The sequence below is a fragment of the Humulus lupulus genome, chromosome 3, assembly GCF_963169125.1.
Source record: "Humulus lupulus chromosome 3, drHumLupu1.1, whole genome shotgun sequence".
Taxonomy (NCBI): Eukaryota; Viridiplantae; Streptophyta; class Magnoliopsida; order Rosales; family Cannabaceae; genus Humulus; species Humulus lupulus.
The window spans coordinates 92,951,385-92,971,238 of record NC_084795.1 but is presented as its reverse complement, the minus strand read 5'-3'; the positions used below and the strand labels follow the sequence as shown (position 1 = coordinate 92,971,238).

The 19,854-nt window shown below is 36.0% G+C and overlaps 1 long non-coding RNA gene and 1 other non-coding gene across 2 annotated transcripts; both read right to left on the bottom strand.

Moving 5' to 3' along the window:
- Nucleotides 1–3,372: 3,372 nt before the first annotated feature.
- On the bottom strand, nucleotides 3,373–4,703 carry LOC133821252 (uncharacterized). Its single transcript, XR_009887412.1, has 2 exons — nucleotides 4,576–4,703; nucleotides 3,373–4,103 (listed from the first exon to the last, which is right to left on the bottom strand). It is a non-coding gene; the product is annotated as an uncharacterized LOC133821252 (long non-coding RNA).
- Nucleotides 4,704–11,186: 6,483 nt separating this feature from the next.
- On the bottom strand, nucleotides 11,187–11,293 carry LOC133827775 (small nucleolar RNA R71). Its single transcript, XR_009890426.1, has one exon. It is a non-coding gene; the product is annotated as a small nucleolar RNA R71 (small nucleolar RNA).
- Nucleotides 11,294–19,854: the final 8,561 nt, after the last annotated feature.

Sequence of the window (19,854 nt, the reverse complement as noted above, 5' to 3'; positions counted from 1 at the left end):
AAACAAAAGGAATCCGGCAAGGATGGAGGTGCCGATAAGCCTAAATCGAAATGATCCAAAACATCTGATAAGCTAAAAGAGAAATTTGTACCTTCCGAAGTAAGAATTTTTCATATGGACATATTATAGTTTTTGAATTTGTATTGTTTTGTAATTATTTATGAAATTTTGATTTAATTGTTTCTAACTTTTACACTTTAACAAGCACCGACTCTTGTTTAACCCAAATTTGGACATGGTGACGTGACATTTGAAGAAGACATGTGGCAGTAAACGACATAAAAGTCTGAGAGCTGGTTGAAATGAGACAGCTGTTCGAGGAAACCATATCAGAACAAGGAGTCATAATCTGCTCGGTCCAAGTATCCCGCTTGAGAAGAAGCAAGTAGGTGCTATCCCTTGAAGTTGCTCGAAGACAGACCCTGCTCAATATACAAGATATTTTCACCCGAGGATCCGAATGTCACGAGATATTGTGAAATATCCCAAGATATTTATGTAACTGATATTTGAAATATTTTTCTAGTATTATTTTAATTTGTAATTAGTTGTAACAATCTCACACTAGACGTGTAAGGCCTAGATTAATTTGTAAGGGCCCATAGCCCATTAAGAGACTCTATAAATAGAGATCTTTCTCATTCATTATCTCTAAGCTGAATTTGTGCGTACTTTACATACAAAACCCTATTGAATTGTATTTTTTCTCTTAGGCTTAAGAAACTAAGTTGAACCTTATTTCTTCTAGATCTTGAGTTTGAGATTTTCTTGATTAATAAGAGTACAAGTGGATGTAGGTTATTACCAACCTTTTTGGGGCCCAACCACTATAAAATCTTTGTGTCGTTTACTTGATTTCAGTTTGTTTAATTAAACTCGTGTCATATAAATTGACTCGGTGTCGTTGACCGAAATGCTGGTCAACATTTTGGTACTTTTATTGAGAGTTGAAATCAAGATCATTGTGGATGCCAAAAATTCACCAAGGAAAAAATCTCTAATCCTTGGTTGAAATACATGGCTAAGGGTCACTTGGTCATGCTATCGGGCTCAGGCCTATAGGTCTCACGAGACCACGTTCTAGCCAACACTCCCAAATGCCCTGCAGGTCTCTGCCTTGCTGAAGATTCGAAGGCTCACGACACCTTGGTGTGTCTCGCTCCCATGTGTCGGACGTCCATGTGCCTCGCGAGACCCTTGCCTGGTTGGAGACCCGAGTGCCAAGCTCTTAGGAGTCATGCTACCATGCGGCTCACGAGGCCTCCGCCTTGCTGAAGACCAAATTGCCTTGCGCCCAGGTACCACGCACCCTTGCGCCTCGCTGAAGACTAGAACCCCTCGTCCCTAGGTGCCACGCACCCTTGCGCCTCGCGAAGCCACTGCCTCGCTGAACACCAGAACGTCTCAAGCCAAGGGCCTCGCACCACGGTCTTGTGCCAAGGGCCTCGCACCACGGCCTCGCGGGCCAAGCCTCGCCTCACGCCAAGCGTCTCACTAATGGCCTCGCACCAAGATCTTGCGCCAAGGGCCTCGCACCACGGTCTCGCACCAAGGACCTCACACCAATGGCCTCGCACCAATGGCTTTGCGCGTGCGCTAGGATACGCCTCACGCGCAGAGCCTCGCCTCGCGCTCAGCATCTCACGAGGACATCCTGTGTGCCCCGTCTCATACCATGCCAGTCTCGCGAGGCACATGCCTCACCTGCGGAGCATCGCGTCTCGCGCCAAGGGTGTCGCGAGGTCAACCCTCGCATGTGGCATCACATATCGCGCCGAAGGACTTGCGAGGTGCATGTCTTGCCTACCATGTTGTACCTAGCGCCAAGGATATTGCACCTAAGGCATGAAAGGTCCCTTACGTATCTTGTTCATAGGGCCATCATGCGAGGTCCTTGCCTCCCAGGCATATTGGGATCGTGTCATCGATGACAACGTATAGGGATTTCAATACTTGAAGAATAAGGTGCCTTGTGTGGGTAAAAGCCTATGTATGACTCAAGAAGATCGTATAGGTACAAAATGCACCTACAAACCAAGAGGAGTTGGAGTACGGACACGATGCACACACCAGACAAGTAATGGTCGTATGAGTAAGGAACTTGATGTGGTCCTCATCAGCCAATCTCTGACACTCGTACTAAACAAGTGGTGGAGGTACATCCAAGTACTGAAGTGGAGGTGCTCCAACAAACTCTCGACGTGTACTAGAGTCAACCACCACGCTCCTGGCACCATTACCACATGTAAACTGCATATGCAAAGTCTTGTCCCCAGGGAGCACAATGTCCTAAGAGTCATTAGAGCTCTACTATAAATATGACCTCCCTTCATCTGAGAAAGGAGGATTTTTGGAAGTATTTTGTAAGCAGTTATTACTAATGAAAGGTGACATTCAACATTCTCTTCATTCTTCATTTTAGAGTTTCAACATTTACATTTGATGTTCTTGAAATCATAAGGAAGTTTACCCAAAGTTTAGTGAGTTTAAAGTTCACTTCTTTTACAACTCCAAAAGTTCTTGATCTAACTTAGTTGACGAGTTCTTACCGTCAACAATCATCCTCTATCAGATCCATCTGAAGTAATGTCTATCACTACTAGAAAGTCAAAGCCAACAACCACAAGGGGGGAACCCTACCACTGGACACCATGACCGTTACACTATGTATTTTAAATAGTGTTAGACTTGCTAATCAAGTCATTTGGTCATAAACGTGTAACTAAGGTTAATGTCAAGGGTTAGGGTTAAAATTTTTGGTTAAAGAAATTGTTGACTTTTCATTCAAAAGTTTTATACATACATGAGATCCCGAAATATTACAAACAGATGTTTAAAAGGGTATATACAAGTCAAAAGTATAACCAACCGGCCTAAGCGGCAAAATAAGGGATACGACCCTAGTTCCTCTGAGATATCCTCGGTCGTGGTGGACGAGTAGCCGCAGACGCACACGCTGCCATCGAAGCTCTCCAACTCATGACTTGTAACACCCTCACTTATTTTAGTTAAAACCATATTTAAGGTGTTACGTTTTAAAACTATATCATAATTTATTACTGCGGAAGTCTGGACATTTTTTTTTTTAAACTTGAAAACTTATTTCACATTATTTACATTAAACATAAAGTGTGTCTCAAACATATTATACATAAGTATTAAATAACCCAATTTATTTTCAAAACATAACTTCACACTTTATTACAAACATCTCATTGATAACTGAAATAACCCACAAAAGGTCGATATGTTCATATGTACAAATCAGGGTCAGAACCATGCTTCAGTTCTCCTCATGTCATTCACACATTTCTTTCTCTACCTGCAACACAAGACAACTGTGAGCCTAAAGCTCAGTAAGCAAAGTAATGCATGCAATGCTAATGATTACCCAATATCAATGGACATACACAACTTCTTTTTAAATTTTGGGCCCCTTAATATTGTGCACACTGTTTGAATTGGTCAATGCCTGCAGGGCTTGTTACACATACAATATAAAATCCCATGGGTTCTCCTCCGGCTAGCCATCACCACAGTAGGGCACATTAAAAACCTTATTCCATCATTGCCCCGTCGAGCTCAAGAGTTAAGGCGGTCACACACTGTGGTGTCAATACATATAACAATAACTCATATGGAGGAGAAATAAAAACGGAAATATGGCAAACAATATAATTGGTTCACTAAAAACCTAGCCCAAATTATTGGGCAGCCACTATAAGCCTACTATAGGCCTCCGTTTACACTTATTAACACTTTCATTTGCCTTTTCAAAACAGTGGCACTGAACTTAAACTTCTTATTACAAATTTATTTTATGTTGCACAAAACTTGCAAAGGCATCATATGATTAATCATCATAATATCATGCATGGTCTTATATCATATAATAATTTACCATATCACTATTATGCCATGCATACAAATTTATGATGAAGTGTCAATGTATGTTAATACCACTTACTCACAAAATATTCATATAATGCATACTTTCACATAACATGTAATTCTTGTGTTGCAGTTGAGTACTTTACTTACCTTCTGTCCAAAATATAATTCACCGTGTAACAAGTGGTGTCTTAGGTATTGATGTGCTTATCCTGACAATGGCATGGATTTCTCATCATAATGATGGCAGTAATACATTGAACTCTCATTTAAAAAAATACCCATAAAACATCATATCAAATTTCATACCCAAAACATGCCTAAAATGCCTTAAACCACCTAGATCGAGCATTAGATTTATCTTAGACATTTGGAGAAATTTTGACAGAGTTTCCCCTTAATTTTAGCTATCCTCAAATATCAAAATCAACCAATAATCAACATCAAATAACCTGCCATAACCATATATATCCCAAATACCAACATAATTCATCATAAAGTTATCATATACCGATTTTGATAAAATTCTAATTTCCTAGATCATCACCTAAATTAAATGAGTCTCCACATCTATTCAAACATTTATAAACATATATACTCTCTTATAAACTCAATCAAATAACCAAAAATCATCTTGTACTCCAAGAACCCCAAAAACCTCATAAAACACAAAATTTCACTTACCGAGCAACTTTTCGGCGAAAACAATCTCTTCAAGCTTTTCTAAACCTCAAACCACTTGGAAACCCCAAGAAATATCGTAAAAAGGATAAAACACCATATATAAGCTTTCAGAAAAATTCAAAAACATGGTTTAACTTCCAAGTACATGAACTTACCATAAAAAGGCTAGAACTAAGCTTAATCTACTTCTTTGGCTTTGCTTTCACTTGGATCTCCTTAGAATTTCTTCAAACCAGCCAAGAAATGGTTTTTGGTTTTCTTTTCTCTCTGTTTTTCAGAGTAATGGTCGTGCAAAGTGATAAGGTTGATGAAAATTCCTTATTTTCAATGATTTATCCGTATTGTATCAAAATTTGACACCCTTCATCTCATCATTTCACCTTTTGACTTATGAAAACCTTATCACTTCAATAATTTCGACTTAATCATCTGCTAGGCCTATTATCCTTATGTGTAAAACACTCACACCAAACCTTTGGTCCATATGACTTCATACCCAATAGTTATTCTTACCCGATCGAGCGTAGCGCACTTATGCTAAGCTCGTTTTGACTTTGCATCAATACCACTGATTATGTATACCTCCCATCAAGAATTGATCTAATGGTTCTAAAACCATTTTTACATCATCAATGAGACCTTAATCATACCTCGATTACATTTGGTAAATCCATAAATACTCAATTTTACACCGAAATACTAGTAATCGACATTGTACTATTTTTCACTACTTAACCTATTTTGCCTTCTATATCTCACTTTCATCACTTAATTCCATGCCTTGTCCATATTTTTCCTACTTTCTTATATCTTGAGCACATCAAACACCCATAAAAGACAACTCAAATGCCACAAGGTTAATAATATTGAGCATACATATAGACATCACATACACAACTTTTATACTTATACATGAAAACACTTATAAGAATATGCATATGCTCAAATTATACATATTGTATGATATGTAATGCAATGCAATCATGTGATTATTGGCTATATTATATTAAAATAATGTGGGTGCTACATTACTGGTCTAGCTTTTCTTTTCCCTTACCTGCACCACATAGCACCCGTGAGCCAAGGCTCAGCAAGAAAACTTAAACATGTACATGAACAGTAAATACAGAATCCAGATACATATATATAGCATGCCCAGTAGTAATAACCTACTCATGCATGCAAACAATTACAAACAAATGATCATTGGATCATTTTGGGCCCTGTTGCCCTGAATAGTTGACCATAGAGTCAATCCTGGGCCCTATGCCCTAGCTATGTTACCATAGAGTCACCTGGGGCTCTCACCCTTAGCTTTGAGTAACTAGCCATAGAGCTAGCCAAACGCTTTGTTTTCCAATGACCATAGGGCTGGCCAACGTAATAGTATGTTCCTGGTTGGGCCTAAGCCTTTCGACCAGCGCGCAGCGTGCTATTGTCGCCCTTGACTAATAAGTCAAGCCTTGAGCCAAGTATTCAGATACAGATACAGATTAGCATACTTCTGACAAAACAAGTATGCATACATATTAATCATATAATACCATCAATTAAATGCAAACATAGTGATAACCATGTTCCTTAATGGGGCCAAGCCTTAGCTACGCAAACCATGCGAACAATCACATAACACTTAGCCAGAAACAGAATATTCAAGTATGTTTGATCAACAACCGCAAACATAACTCAATCACGTTCATTCTCAGGAGCCTGAGCCCTATTCATAACTATAATCAACAACTGGGCCAAACCCTAATCACATATATCACGTATTGGGTGCAGTTTTGTTACCTTAGGTCCGAGTATAGCGTAATAATATGAAATACCCTTGAGCACAATCCCAGTTTCGGGCCCCTAGAGGTAACTTGTCATAACCATTTTATAGGATACCGTCAATAACGAGCAAATAAAGGCTTCCGACTGAGTCCTATCCTCCGCGACATCGAATTCCACTAAACCGGGTGGTAGATTCGATCCAAAGCCCTTAGGTTTGAGTTCCCGTTACTCAAGACCTAAGGTGGCCAAAATATCCCCTAAGGGTCGTGGCGCGCCTCCCAGGTCAGAGGCCTCTCCTGCCTCAAACCAGGGCACAAGCTGTGACTTGTCCTAGAGGGGTGCGTCACTCCCCAAAGCAGAAGCCCTCCACCTGGCTCTGGGTTTGCTTGGGTCGTGGCGCCCCAAGAATAGGGCTACGACCTGACCCTACGAACTTAGAATTCCTCTGTTTTTCTCTAGCTAAAACCTACCAAAATCTTCCCAAATGATTCCTAGAACTATAATTCAATCCCCATAATAGATTCAACATAATTCCAACAACAAAACCCAACCTAAAACTTGATTAAAAGCCCATCAAAACTCACAATCCAACACTTGAGCTACAAAGCTCAAGAAAACCACAAGAACAATAAGAAGCCATAGCAGAATTCAACTAAAACAGGGGTTAAAGCTTTGCCTCAGCTATGATTTAAGTCCTCTTAGCTGTAGTTAATCCAATTCTAGAGCTAAGCCTTCAATTTCCCAAGATTCAGCCAATAATTTCCTTAGTTCCTCAAGCAATTCACTTAGAAAATGAAAGAGAATGAGGGAGAAAGATAGAGATAGAGAGAGAGAGAGAGAGAGAGAGAGAGAGAGAGAGAGAGAGAGAGAGAGAGAGAGTCATTTGGGTAAGCTCATAAGAGTGTTTGAGTGTTTTGTTTTGTTTTCATAAGGTTCAAGTAATCTTAAGTAAATCTCGACGCTCGGGGTACCAAAAACGTCCCCAAGGGAAAAATGGTTAAAATCCCTGATATTCCCTCCAAATCTCACTAACTCCAAGTATATCCTCAAATATTTATTCCCATTACTCGATAACCCGGTAATGTACTAATTACCCAAAATACCCATTGACTCGCCCCAAGTCGGGTATGGGGTCCCGTTGTGACTTTCCCGCTAACTTGCTCCCTAGGACCGTCTCATGAAGAGTAACCCAAATAAACCCACATAATAATGTGGTCTCTCACATATATCATGATAACTCTACAAAATAGAGTTATTTTACCATATTTTATATGCTAATTGTTGCTTAGTTCTTGAGTTTTTAATTAACTTATTAAGTTTTTATGTAATTTTTAATTTATTAGTCTTAGTGTAGTTTTATAGATTTTTATATGTTTTTATAGATATTTTATTATAATATGTTGTAATTTAATTATTTGAAATTTGTATTGTTAAGTTAGAAGTAAAAGTGTAATTCTTGTGAACTTAAATGCTATATTAAATTAAGTTATAATCAATATTTTTAAAATAATTAATATGATTTATTTATATTTGAAAATATTTGATTGTTATTTAATTTATTTTTATCTTGTAGGAATTATATTATAGTTTTGGAAAAAAGGAAGAAAGAAGAGTGGCTTTTGTGAAAAGGAATTAGAAAAATTGGCACAAGGCCATATGCTCCATTCAGCCCCACGGCCCAGCCCACCAGGCCCGAAGCCTCCATCTTAGCCAGCACTCAGCCCCACGGCCCAGGCCCGTTGGCCTTCTTCAGCCTTCAATCTTCTCTTCAGCCAAATGCCACACCCATCAGCTGAAGCTTCTCCCACGCCACCTGTCGCTGCCACCTTCAGCCTTCACGTGACCAAGCAGCAAGGTCTCCACTTCTCCCAGCTGCATTAAATAGCTTCAATCCTTTGGGCCAGCTCACTGCCCCAAGGCCCAAACCATGGCCCAAGCCATCTCACAGGCCCACGCCTGCCATCTCTCTTCTGCCTCTGCACCAGGCCCGGACCGCCAGCCTTCAGCATTCAGCAGCCCACCAAGGCTCCATTCAGCCTTGCCTTCAGCCCAGCCCAATGTCCCCTGCTCTTGCTCCTCACGCCTGGCAAGCCTCCCAGCACCTGCCTTCAATCTGCCTCCAAAGCAGCAAGCAACAAGTCACTTAGAAGTCGTACGGACCAGCTTTTGGGCCACTTGCCACACGCCTGGCCCAGCTTGTCCTCAGCCCACAAGGCCGCCTGCCACCAGCAGCCTAAATGCTGCATTTTGTCACTTTTTAGCCTAAAAATGTCTAAGTGTACCAATTGTCCCCTAGGTTCAAAATGCCACTTTTTACCCATTTTCAAAACAGTTTTTACCCCAAAATCATCATCACTCCTACAATTTACCCCTATTTACCACATTATTATTAATTTAATCAATTTACTTAATTTAAATTGATTATTTTAATAATCTCATTTTGGCTATAAATAAGGGTTTTGAAGACCATTTTGGGGTGCTTAATTTTGGTTACCATCTTTTTTCTCTAATTTTCTCTCTACCATTCTATCTTCCATTTGGGTTTTTCAAGAGCATTTTGCAAGTATGTATGTCTTTTATTTTGTAATTTCTACTCTAGTTATGTGCTTCTAATCTTTTTCATAAGATTATTAAGATCATGATGAAGCAACTTGTAACTAGGTAATATTTATGTTGTATGTTGATTTCCCTTGTAATGCAACAAAGTCTATGGATTTTTCTTCTTCATATATTTCTTTCATCTTAAATATCTTGTATTTTAGATTGTTAGAACATATTTACACTTTGTTCTTCATTAGTGCATAAACATAATATTCTTTGTGTAAGGTGTGTCATTAAATTGTACACATCCATGCTTAGAACAAAAATATTATGTTTTGCCTTATAAATAATGTTCATTGATTTATTTGTTATTTCATTAGTTTGATTTACACTAAATGCTTTGAAATTATAATTTTGAAAAGTGACGAAAAATCCTATCTTTTTATAAGAAATTTGTGTTTAAAATTATAAATCTTTTTTGAAAAATGATAGTTTAAATTATTTTAACTATCACTAAAACTTGGGAATTAATATACTAATAAATATTATTAAACTTACATTTTGTGGATTCTAGTATCTTAATAATCTTTTCTTTTAATACTTATTTTCAACTCATTATTGGTTTATTTTCATTATCTTAAATAGCTTTATTTTTCAATCTTTTATTTTATGTTCATTAAAACTTATCAATCTTTGGAACTAGGTTAGAATTTATTACTTTTGATTTAAAATAGTTTCATTTTCGATTTTAGACAACTCCTTTGGGTTCGACATCCTTGCTTACGATCACTATTCTATATGGACGATTCGTGCGCTTGCGATATATAAATTTTTAAACATACCCGTTTTGGGTCCATCAAGTTTTTGGCGCCGTTGCCGGGGAGTTGCAAGAGAAAAGAAACGAAAATTATCTCAAGGTTAGTAAATTCTTCTACTAGTTATTTTAATTTTTGCACTTAAAAAAAAAAACTAAAAAATATATATACTATAAAAAAAAAGATAAGAAGAAAATTTGGGACGATTCAACCACCCATAAAAAATATATACTTATATTTCTATATTTATTGTTTTTTTTTTTTTTTAGTTGACGGCACTTGTGCCTCCTATCTATCCTTTTAAATTTTTATAGTCGATGGCACTTGTGCCTCCTAATTTTGTTGTAATTTTATTTCTTTTATATCTTTGTTAGTTGACGGCACTTGTGCCTCCTAACCTTTGTGTAATTTTCTTTATTTATTTTGTTGTATTTTTATTTTATTTAAATTCCGCAAATTACTAGTTGATGGCAATGTTGCCTCCTAGCTAGTTGATGGCAATTTTTGCCTCCTAGTCATCTATCTTATGTTTAAGTTGATGGCACTTGTGCCTCCTAGTTTTTACCTTAATTTTGTTACGGTTGATGGCATGCTATGCCTCCCTACTCTTGCTTAAATTTTAGTCTTATTTAATTTTTGCCTTATTTTTCTTTGTCTTCTTTAATATTTTAGCGTAATATTGTGAAAAATACTTGAAGAAAAAAAGAGAAGCCTAAATCTTGTCCTTTCACCATAAGCAATTCTTGCTTAGAGGAAATTTGACCAAAACTCCCATCCGCCTCTACTAATTAACCTCGGGGAGTTGTTAGTAGTGTGCGAGTAAGTGGAATCAAATAGGCCTGGGGACAAGTAAACCATAAGAATTATTGTTGTGAAATCTCTAAAAATTCTAAGTATGCTCTGTGGTTGCGGTTTTAACTGATCTTCCACATCAGAAAATTGCTTGTTTGAGATTATCATTGTTGCCTTGTTTGTGAAAATTGTATGCATCATTGGGAACGTAACTCGAAAAAACGATTAGTAAAAAGACGTTTATCTCTATTTGAAATTGAAAGTGTTAGTACAAATTTGAGCATCATGGAACCTATTGCTAATATTGTTGATGAAACTGTTGTGCCTGAAAAAACTTTGCTTGAATATTTTGCACCTATTTCATCTAATGCTCCTTCATGCATTGTTTTACCTACTACTTCTGCTACTCATTTTGAGCTTAAACCCGCAATCATTCAATTATTGCCATCTTTTTATGGGTTAGATAGAGAGGATCCTTACATGCATGTCAAAGATTTCTTAGAAATTTGCTCAACATTTGAATTTCAAAAATTTTCTGATGAGTCGGTCAAACTAAGATTGTTCCCTTTTTCATTAAAAGACAAATCAAAAGCCTGGTTAAATTCCCTTCCCACGGGGTCTATAACTACATGGGATCAACTTTATAATAAATTCTTACTGAAATTTTTTCCTATGTCCAAAACTGATAGTCTAAGGAGAGAAATCTCCAAGTTTTTTCAAAAAGATAATGAAGAGTTTTATGAATGTTGGGAAAGATTTAAAGATTTATTATTAAAATGTCCTCATCATGGTTTTGAAAAATGGAGACTTGTAAAATATTTTTATGATGGTTTGACTCCCTCTAATCGTCAAATGATTCAATCTATGCATACTGGAAAATTTTTAAAATTTCAAGGACAAGAGGCGTGGGACGCCCTTGAAGATTTATCTGTCAATTCACAACAATGGAATTATTTTGATCCTAGGTCTAGGTCAACTAATTCACCAAAAAGAGGAGGAAGGTATGAAGTAAAAGAAGAATTAGACTTAAGAACGTCCTTAGACAAATTAGCGAGAAAAGTAGAAGCTTTAGCCATAAGCCAAACTATAAACTCTCCAATTCAACCTAGAAAAGATGTTTGTTCTATATGTTCTAGTCCTTGCCATAATGCCCAATCATGCCCTTCCTACCAAGAAGCCTTTTCTGAGGAGGCCAATGCTCTTCATTCTTATGGGAAACCAAATGATAGCCCATTTTCGTCCACCTACAATCCAAATTGGAGAAACCATCCGAACTTTTCATGGAGACAAAACCAACCCCAAATGAATTAAGGGCACCAATACAACACACAAAACCAAGCTCATGCCCCACAAAATCAACCATATCCGCAACAAAGAAAACCTTCCTTAGAAGATACTTTACAACAATTTATGCAATCCACCCAACAAATCCTACAAAATCAATCACAATCTATTACCAAACTCGAGACACAAGTAGGACAACTCGCCACTGCTTTAGCTGATAGAGAAAAAGGAACATTCCCTAGTCAACCTATCCCTAATCCAAAAGGTCAATATGAGATAGGAAAGTCTAGTCATAATGGTGAAGTCAAATCAATTTCAACTCTTAGGTCTGGAAAGAAAATTGTCAAAACCGATTACATACCCGAGGTTGAAAACGAAAAAGAAAAAGAAAAGAGTCAGCCTCCTAGTTCTAATCTCAATGACTCATCAAACAAAGAAACTCCAATCCATCCTTTCATTCCAAAAGCCCCATTCCCACAAAGATTACTTCCAATTAAAAAAGGCAGCCAATATAATGACATCTTAGAAGTTTTTAAACAAGTTAGTATCAATATCCCTTTCTTAGATGCCATTAAACAAATTCCTGCCTACTCTAAATTTTTGAAGGATCTTTGTACTGTTAAAAGAAACACTAATGTTCCTAAAAAGGCGTTTTTAACTGAACAAGCTAGTTCCATTATTCAATATAAGAGTCTTGTTAAATATAAAGATCCTGGGTGTCCCACAATTTCGTGCATTATTGGTGATCATTTTATTAACAAAGCTTTACTTGATTTGGGCGCTAGTGTGAATTTGTTGCCTTATTCTGTTTATAAGCAACTTGGTCTTGGTGAGCTAAAACCTACCTCTATAACTCTTCAATTAGTCGATCGTTCTGTGAAAATTCCTAGAGGCATTATAGAGGATGTTTTGATAAAAGTTGATAAATTTTATTTTCCTGTTGACTTCATTGTTCTTGATACTCAACCTGTGGAAAATATGCATGCTCAAATTCCTATCATTTTAGGTAGACCATTCTTAGCTACATCTAATGCAATCATAAATTGTCGTAATGGTGTTTTGAAATTATCTTTTGGAAATATGACTGTTGAATTGAATGTTTTTAATGTGGTTAAATCTGTTGAGTGTGAAGAAGTGCATGAAGTTAACATGATAGATAGTATTTGTGAAAATGATGGAAATGACTTATTTGATTTTTGTGAAAAATACTTTGGTATGAACTTGCATGTTGATGACTCTAATGATGATGTGAATTCTTTGGTAGAGCCTATACCCTTAAATGAAACCAAAGTTGAACCTTTTTCACCCTTAGGTCATGTTCAATCAATTTCTGAGTCTCCAAAGTTAGACCTTAAACCTTTGCCAGAAAATTTAAAATATGCTTTTCTAGGAGAGTCTGAAACCTTACCTGTTATCATAGCAGCCGCTCTAGATAAAGAACAAGAAGGTAAATTGTTAGATGTCCTTAGAAAACATAAAGAAGCCATAGGTTGGACCATTGGAGACATTAAAGGAATTAGCCCATCCATATGTATGCATAGAATCCATCTAGAAGAGAATGCTAAAACCTCTCGGGAATGTCAAATAAGGCTAAATCCAAATATGAAAGAAGTAGTTAGAGAAGAGGTCATAAAATTGTTAGACGTAGGTATCATTTACCCTATTTTTGATAGTCAATGGGTTAGTCCAGTTCAAGTTGTGCCTAAGAAGTCTGGGATCACAGTTGTTGAAAATGAGAAAAATGAATTAATCCCTACTAGAGTACAAACGGGGTGGAGAGTGTGCATAGATTATAGAAAGTTGAATAATGTTACTAGAAAAGATCATTTTCCATTACCTTTTATTGATCAAATGCTTGAACGATTAGCTGGCCATGCATATTATTGTTTTCTTGATGGGTATTCGGGATATAACCAAATCCCCATTGCCCCAGAAGATCAAGAAAAGACTACATTTACATGCCCTTTTGGGACTTTTGCCTATCGTCGCATGCCTTTTGGATTATGTAATGCACCCGCGACTTTTCAAAGATGTATGATTTCGATTTTTTCTGACATGGTTGAAAGATTTCTTGAAGTATTTATGGATGATTTTTCTGTGTTCGGTTCCTCTTTTGATGAATGTTTGCACCATCTTTCACTTGTTTTAATTCGTTGCAAAGAGAAAAACCTTGTGCTTAACTGGGAAAAATGTCATTTTATGGTTAAAAAAGGAATTGTTTTAGGTCATGTAATCTCATCTGATGGAATAGAAGTTGATAAAGCTAAAGTTGATCTTATTTCAAAACTTCCCCCACCTAAAACTGTGAAAGAAATTAGATCATTCTTAGGCCATGCTGGTTTTTATAGAAGATTTATAAAAGACTTTAGCAAAATTTCTCGGCCTTTATGCCATTTACTTGGAAAAGAAAATGTTTTCGTCTTTGATAATAATTGCCATGTTGCCTTTGAAAAATTAAAAAATTTGTTGACTACTGCACCCATTATTCGACCTCCTGATTGGAAAATACCTTTTGAAATAATGTGTGATGCTTCTGATTATGCTATAGGTGCTGTCTTAGGACAAAGACTTGAAAAAATACCTCATGTAATTTACTATGGTAGCAAAACTTTAAATGATGCTCAATTAAATTATTCCACAACCGAAAAAGAATTGCTTGCTGTTGTTTTTGCATTGGAGAAATTTAGATCTTATTTGTTAGGATCTAAAATTATTGTCTATTCTGATCATGCTGCATTAAAATATCTCTTATAAAAAAAAGATGCTAAGTCTCGTTTGATCCGTTGGATCTTGCTTTTACAAGAATTCGACTTAGAAATACGTGATAAAAAAGGATCTGAAAATGTTGTTGCTAATCATTTATCTAGACTAGTTGTTGAAACTATACATGATTCCACTCCTATCACTGAAACTTTTCCTGATGAACAATTAATGCATATTTCTTCATTGCCTTGGTATGCTGATATTGTTAATTATTTGGTCACTAAAGAAATACCATCTCATTGGTCTAAGCATGATAAATCTAAATTTTATTCTGAGGTGAAAAACTTTATTTGGGATGATCCTTACTTGTTTAAATACTGCCCTGATCAAATAATTAGAAGATGCATTCCAAACTGTGATCAATCTAAAATCATATCTTTCTGTCATGATCATGCATGTGGAGGACATTTTAATGGTAAGAAAACAGCTGCTAAAGTTTTACAATGTGGTTTTTATTGGCCTACTATCTTTCATGATACATATGTTTATTGTAAAGCTTGTGAACGTTGCCAAAAGTTAGGAAGTTTAACTAAAAGAAACATGATGCCTTTAAATCCTATTCTTATTATTGACATATTTGATGTTTGGGGCATTGATTTTATGGGACCATTTCCTAACTCTTTGGTAATCTTTATATTCTTGTTGGAGTTGATTATGTGTCTAAATGGGTTGAAGCTATTGCATGCCACACTAATGACCACAAAGTTGTGCTTCGTTTTTTGAAAGAAAATATATTTTCCCGTTTTGGTTCACCACGTGCTATAATTAGTGATAACGGTACACACTTTTGTAATAGGCCATTTGAACATTTGATGAAACAATATGGCATTACACATAAAGTCTCAACACCATATCACCCACAAACTAGTGGTCAAGTTGAAGTGTCTAATAGGGAAGTTAAGCACATTTTAGAAAAAACTGTGAATCCAACTAGGAAAGATTGGTCCTTAAGACTCACTGATGCATTATGGGCGTATCGTACCGCGTACAAAACACCCATTGGCATGTCACCCTACAGACTTGTGTATGGGAAGGCGTGCCACTTACCTGTTGAGTTAGAACATAGAGCCTTTTGGGCAATTAAGCAGTTAAACTTTTCTTTAGACAAGGCAGGTGAGAAACGAAAACTTCAACTAAATGAACTAGACGAAATTAGGAATGATGCATATGACTATTCAAAAAAGTATAAGGATCGCATGAAATTTTACCATGATAAAAATATTTTGAGAAAAGATTTTTATCCAGGTCAGAAAGTCCTTTTATACAACTCTCGTTTGCATTTATTCCCGGGAAAGTTACGCTCTAGGTGGTCCGGTCCTTACATTGTTCGTATTGTTTTTCCACATGGAGCTATTGAAATTGAAAATCCTAAAAATGGTGATATATTTAAAGTTAATGGACAAAAATTAAAACCATTTTTAGAATTAAAATCTGATGAAGTGGATGAGATACTCCTTGAGGACCCTGTTTACCATGTTCTTTGATTCCTGTGTAATCTTGATCACTTGTGTTTTATTTATTGTTTTATGTGTAATTTAGTTTTTGTTCGTTGTATCTTGTTCTCTTTTCGCAATGCACAATATCGAGGTACGACCATTCTAAACTTTACACTCTTCTCAATTTAATTTATATTTCTATTTTGACACATTGAGGACAATGCTTAAATTAAGTTTAGGGGTATCAAGTTTTATTGTGTTTGTTTTGTGTTATTTATGTTTGCTTTGTTTTAATTTTAAAATTTTGTGTTTTATTTAAGTTAGTCATGTTTGTTTGAAAAAAAAAAAAAAAAATTATTTATATGTTGTTGTTTTGTAATTTTTTTTATATATCTATTTAAAAAAAAAAAAAAATTTGGTGATATTTTTCATTTTCAATGATAAAAATTCTGATTGAGTTTGAAATTAAATCTCTTAAAAATATGAATAATTTTTAAGCTTTGTTTTTAATTATAGGGTCAATTTTGCTTGTAACAAAAATTACATTTTTCATAAACACTTTTATTTCCTATAAGTTTAAGTGAAAAATAACTTTAATAAAAACCTATTTTCTAAAAGCAAAATTGACAATTTAATTAATTACATAAGCTTAACTTTTATTCATAATAATTTCTGAGAGTTATTTTCATTGTGCAATTTTTGAGAAAATCATTTTTATATCACCAATAAAAAAAAAAATATGTGTATTTTAATTTTTCTTTTGCTTGAGGACTAGCAAAACTTTAAGTTTGAGGGTGTGATAACTCTACAAAATAGAGTTATTTTACCATATTTTATATGCTAATTGTTGCTTAGTTCTTGAGTTTTTAATTAACTTATTAAGTTTTTATGTAATTTTTAATTTATTAGTCTTAGTGTAGTTTTATAGATTTTTATATGTTTTTATAGATATTTTATTATAATATGTTGTAATTTAATTATTTGAAATTTGTATTGTTAAGTTAGAAGTAAAAGTGTAATTCTTGTGAACTTAAATGCTATATTAAATTAAGTTATAATCAATATTTTTAAAATAATTAATATGATTTATTTATATTTGAAAATATTTGATTGTTATTTAATTTATTTTTATCTTGTAGGAATTATATTATAGTTTTGGAAAAAAGGAAGAAAGAAGAGTGGCTTTTGTGAAAAGGAATTAGAAAAATTGGCACAAGGCCATATGCTCCATTCAGCCCCACGGCCCAGCCCACCAGGCCCGAAGCCTCCATCTTAGCCAGCACTCAGCCCCACGGCCCAGGCCCGTTGGCCTTCTTCAGCCTTCAATCTTCTCTTCAGCCAAATGCCACACCCATCAGCTGAAGCTTCTCCCACGCCACCTGTCGCTGCCACCTTCAGCCTTCACGTGACCAAGCAGCAAGGTCTCCACTTCTCCCAGCTGCATTAAATAGCTTCAATCCTTTGGGCCAGCTCACTGCCCCAAGGCCCAAACCATGGCCCAAGCCATCTCACAGGCCCACGCCTGCCATCTCTCTTCTGCCTCTGCACCAGGCCCGGCCCACCAGCCTTCAGCATTCAGCAGCCCACCAAGGCTCCATTCAGCCTTGCCTTCAGCCCAGCCCAATGTCCCCTGCTCTTGCTCCTCACACCTGGCAAGCCTCCCAGCACCTGCCTTCAATCTGCCTCCAAAGCAGCAAGCAACAAGTCACTTAGAAGCCGTACGGACCAGCTTTTGGGCCACCTGCCACACGCCTGGCCCAGCTTGTCCACAGCCCACAAGGCCGCCTGCCACCAGCAGCCTAAATGCTGCATTTTGTCACTTTTTAGCCTAAAAATGTCTAAGTGTACCAATTGTCCCCTAGGTTCAAAATGCCACTTTTTACCCATTTTCAAAACACTTTTTACCCCAAAATCATCATCACTCCTACAATTTACCCCTATTTACCACATTATTATTAATTTAATCAATTTACTTAATTTAAATTGATTATTTTAATAATCTCATTTTGGCTATAAATAAGGGTTTTGAAGACCATTTTGGGGTGCTTAATTTTGGTTACCATCTTTTTTCTCTCATTTTCTCTCTACCATTCTATCTTCCATTTGGGTTTTTCAAGAGCATTTTGCAAGTATGTATGTATTTTATTTTGTAATTTCTACTCTAGTTATGTGCTTCTAATCTTTTTCATAAGATTATTAAGATCATAATGAAGCAACTTGTAACTAGGTAATATTTATGTTGTATGTTGATTTCCCTTGTAATGCAACAAAGTCTATGGATTTTTCTTCTTCATATATTTCTTTCATCTTAAATATCTTGTATTTTAGATTGTTAGAACATATTTACACTTTGTTCTTCATTAGTGCATAAACATAATATTCTTTGTGTAAGGTGTGTCATTAAATTGTACACATCCATGCTTAGAACAAAAATATTATGTTTTGCCTTATAAATAATGTTCATTGATTTATTTGTTATTTCATTAGTTTGATTTACACTAAATGCTTTGAAATTATAATTTTGAAAAGTGAAGAAAAATCCTATCTTTTTATAAGAAATTTGTGTTTAAAATTATAAATCTTTTTTGAAAAATGATAGTTTAAATTATTTTAACTATCACTAAAACTTGGGAATTAATATACTAATAAATATTATTAAACTTACATTTTGTGGATTCTAGTATCTTAATAATCTTTTCTTTTAATACTTATTTTCAACTCATTATTGGTTTATTTTCATTATCTTAAATAGCTTTATTTTTCAATCTTTTATTTTATGTTCATTAAAACTTATCAATCTTTGGAACTAGGTTAGAATTTATTACTTTTGATTTAAAATAGTTTCATTTTCGATTTTAGACAACTCCTTTGGGTTCGACATCCTTGCTTACGATCACTATTCTATATGGACGATTCGTGCGCTTGCGATATATAAATTTTTAAACATACCCGTTTTGGGTCCATCATATCACATATATGCACATATATACAATTATGCCCATAACGGGCCAAATTACGAAAATTACCCTTCTAATAAGGCCCACGTGCATATTTAATACACCTAAACATGCATATCTAGTCATATTATCACACAACTCATATAATCACATAATTACACACAAATATATCTCACATAAACATATAATTCCATAATTTTCCATCCTGACCCCCTAATCAAGGCCATAAGCCTTATTAGGTAATTTGAGACGTTACAATCAGATTCCCCCTACACCCTACACCCTAGTCAGCAGGTTCCTCCACCTGGAGAATTGCCTCAACAAGCAACATACGGGTGTGATGAACCCCACATGGACTTAGGGGAAGACTTGAACCTCGATATTGAACAACTAAAGGAAGTTGTGGGACAAATGCAGGAGCAGTTTGTCGTCATGCATGAAAAGCAAGCAGCAGCTCAAGAAGTTGTAGTTGAAGCCCTGAATAAGCAAAGATAAGACTTTCAATCTTGGATGGATCAATGACAGTGAGCCCTTGAAGCTTGTCAAGAAGAAGCTGACAGTCGTAATGTCGAAGCACCAAGGTTGCTAGAAGTTGTCTTACTACAAACTCAAACTGCAAGACCTCGACCGGTAAATCCTCAGCCTGAGAATACCAAGCCTCTGGGAAAACTCGAAGTCATCACTCGAACCGAGAGTCTCAACCAGGAGTACAATGTCAACTCCATCAAGATGAGCAAGTGCTACCTAATCGTGACCAAGGTCAAGGTTGTGGTAGACAAGTATGTGGAGGATGAAGGACTGCTGATGGGCTATCAAGGCATGTAACCTCAAGGGGAGGACAACCTCCTAATCCACAAAATCCAGGGCCTGGTCAGTAGTTCCGACAACCAAGGAATGAACGACCAGCTAGTCAAA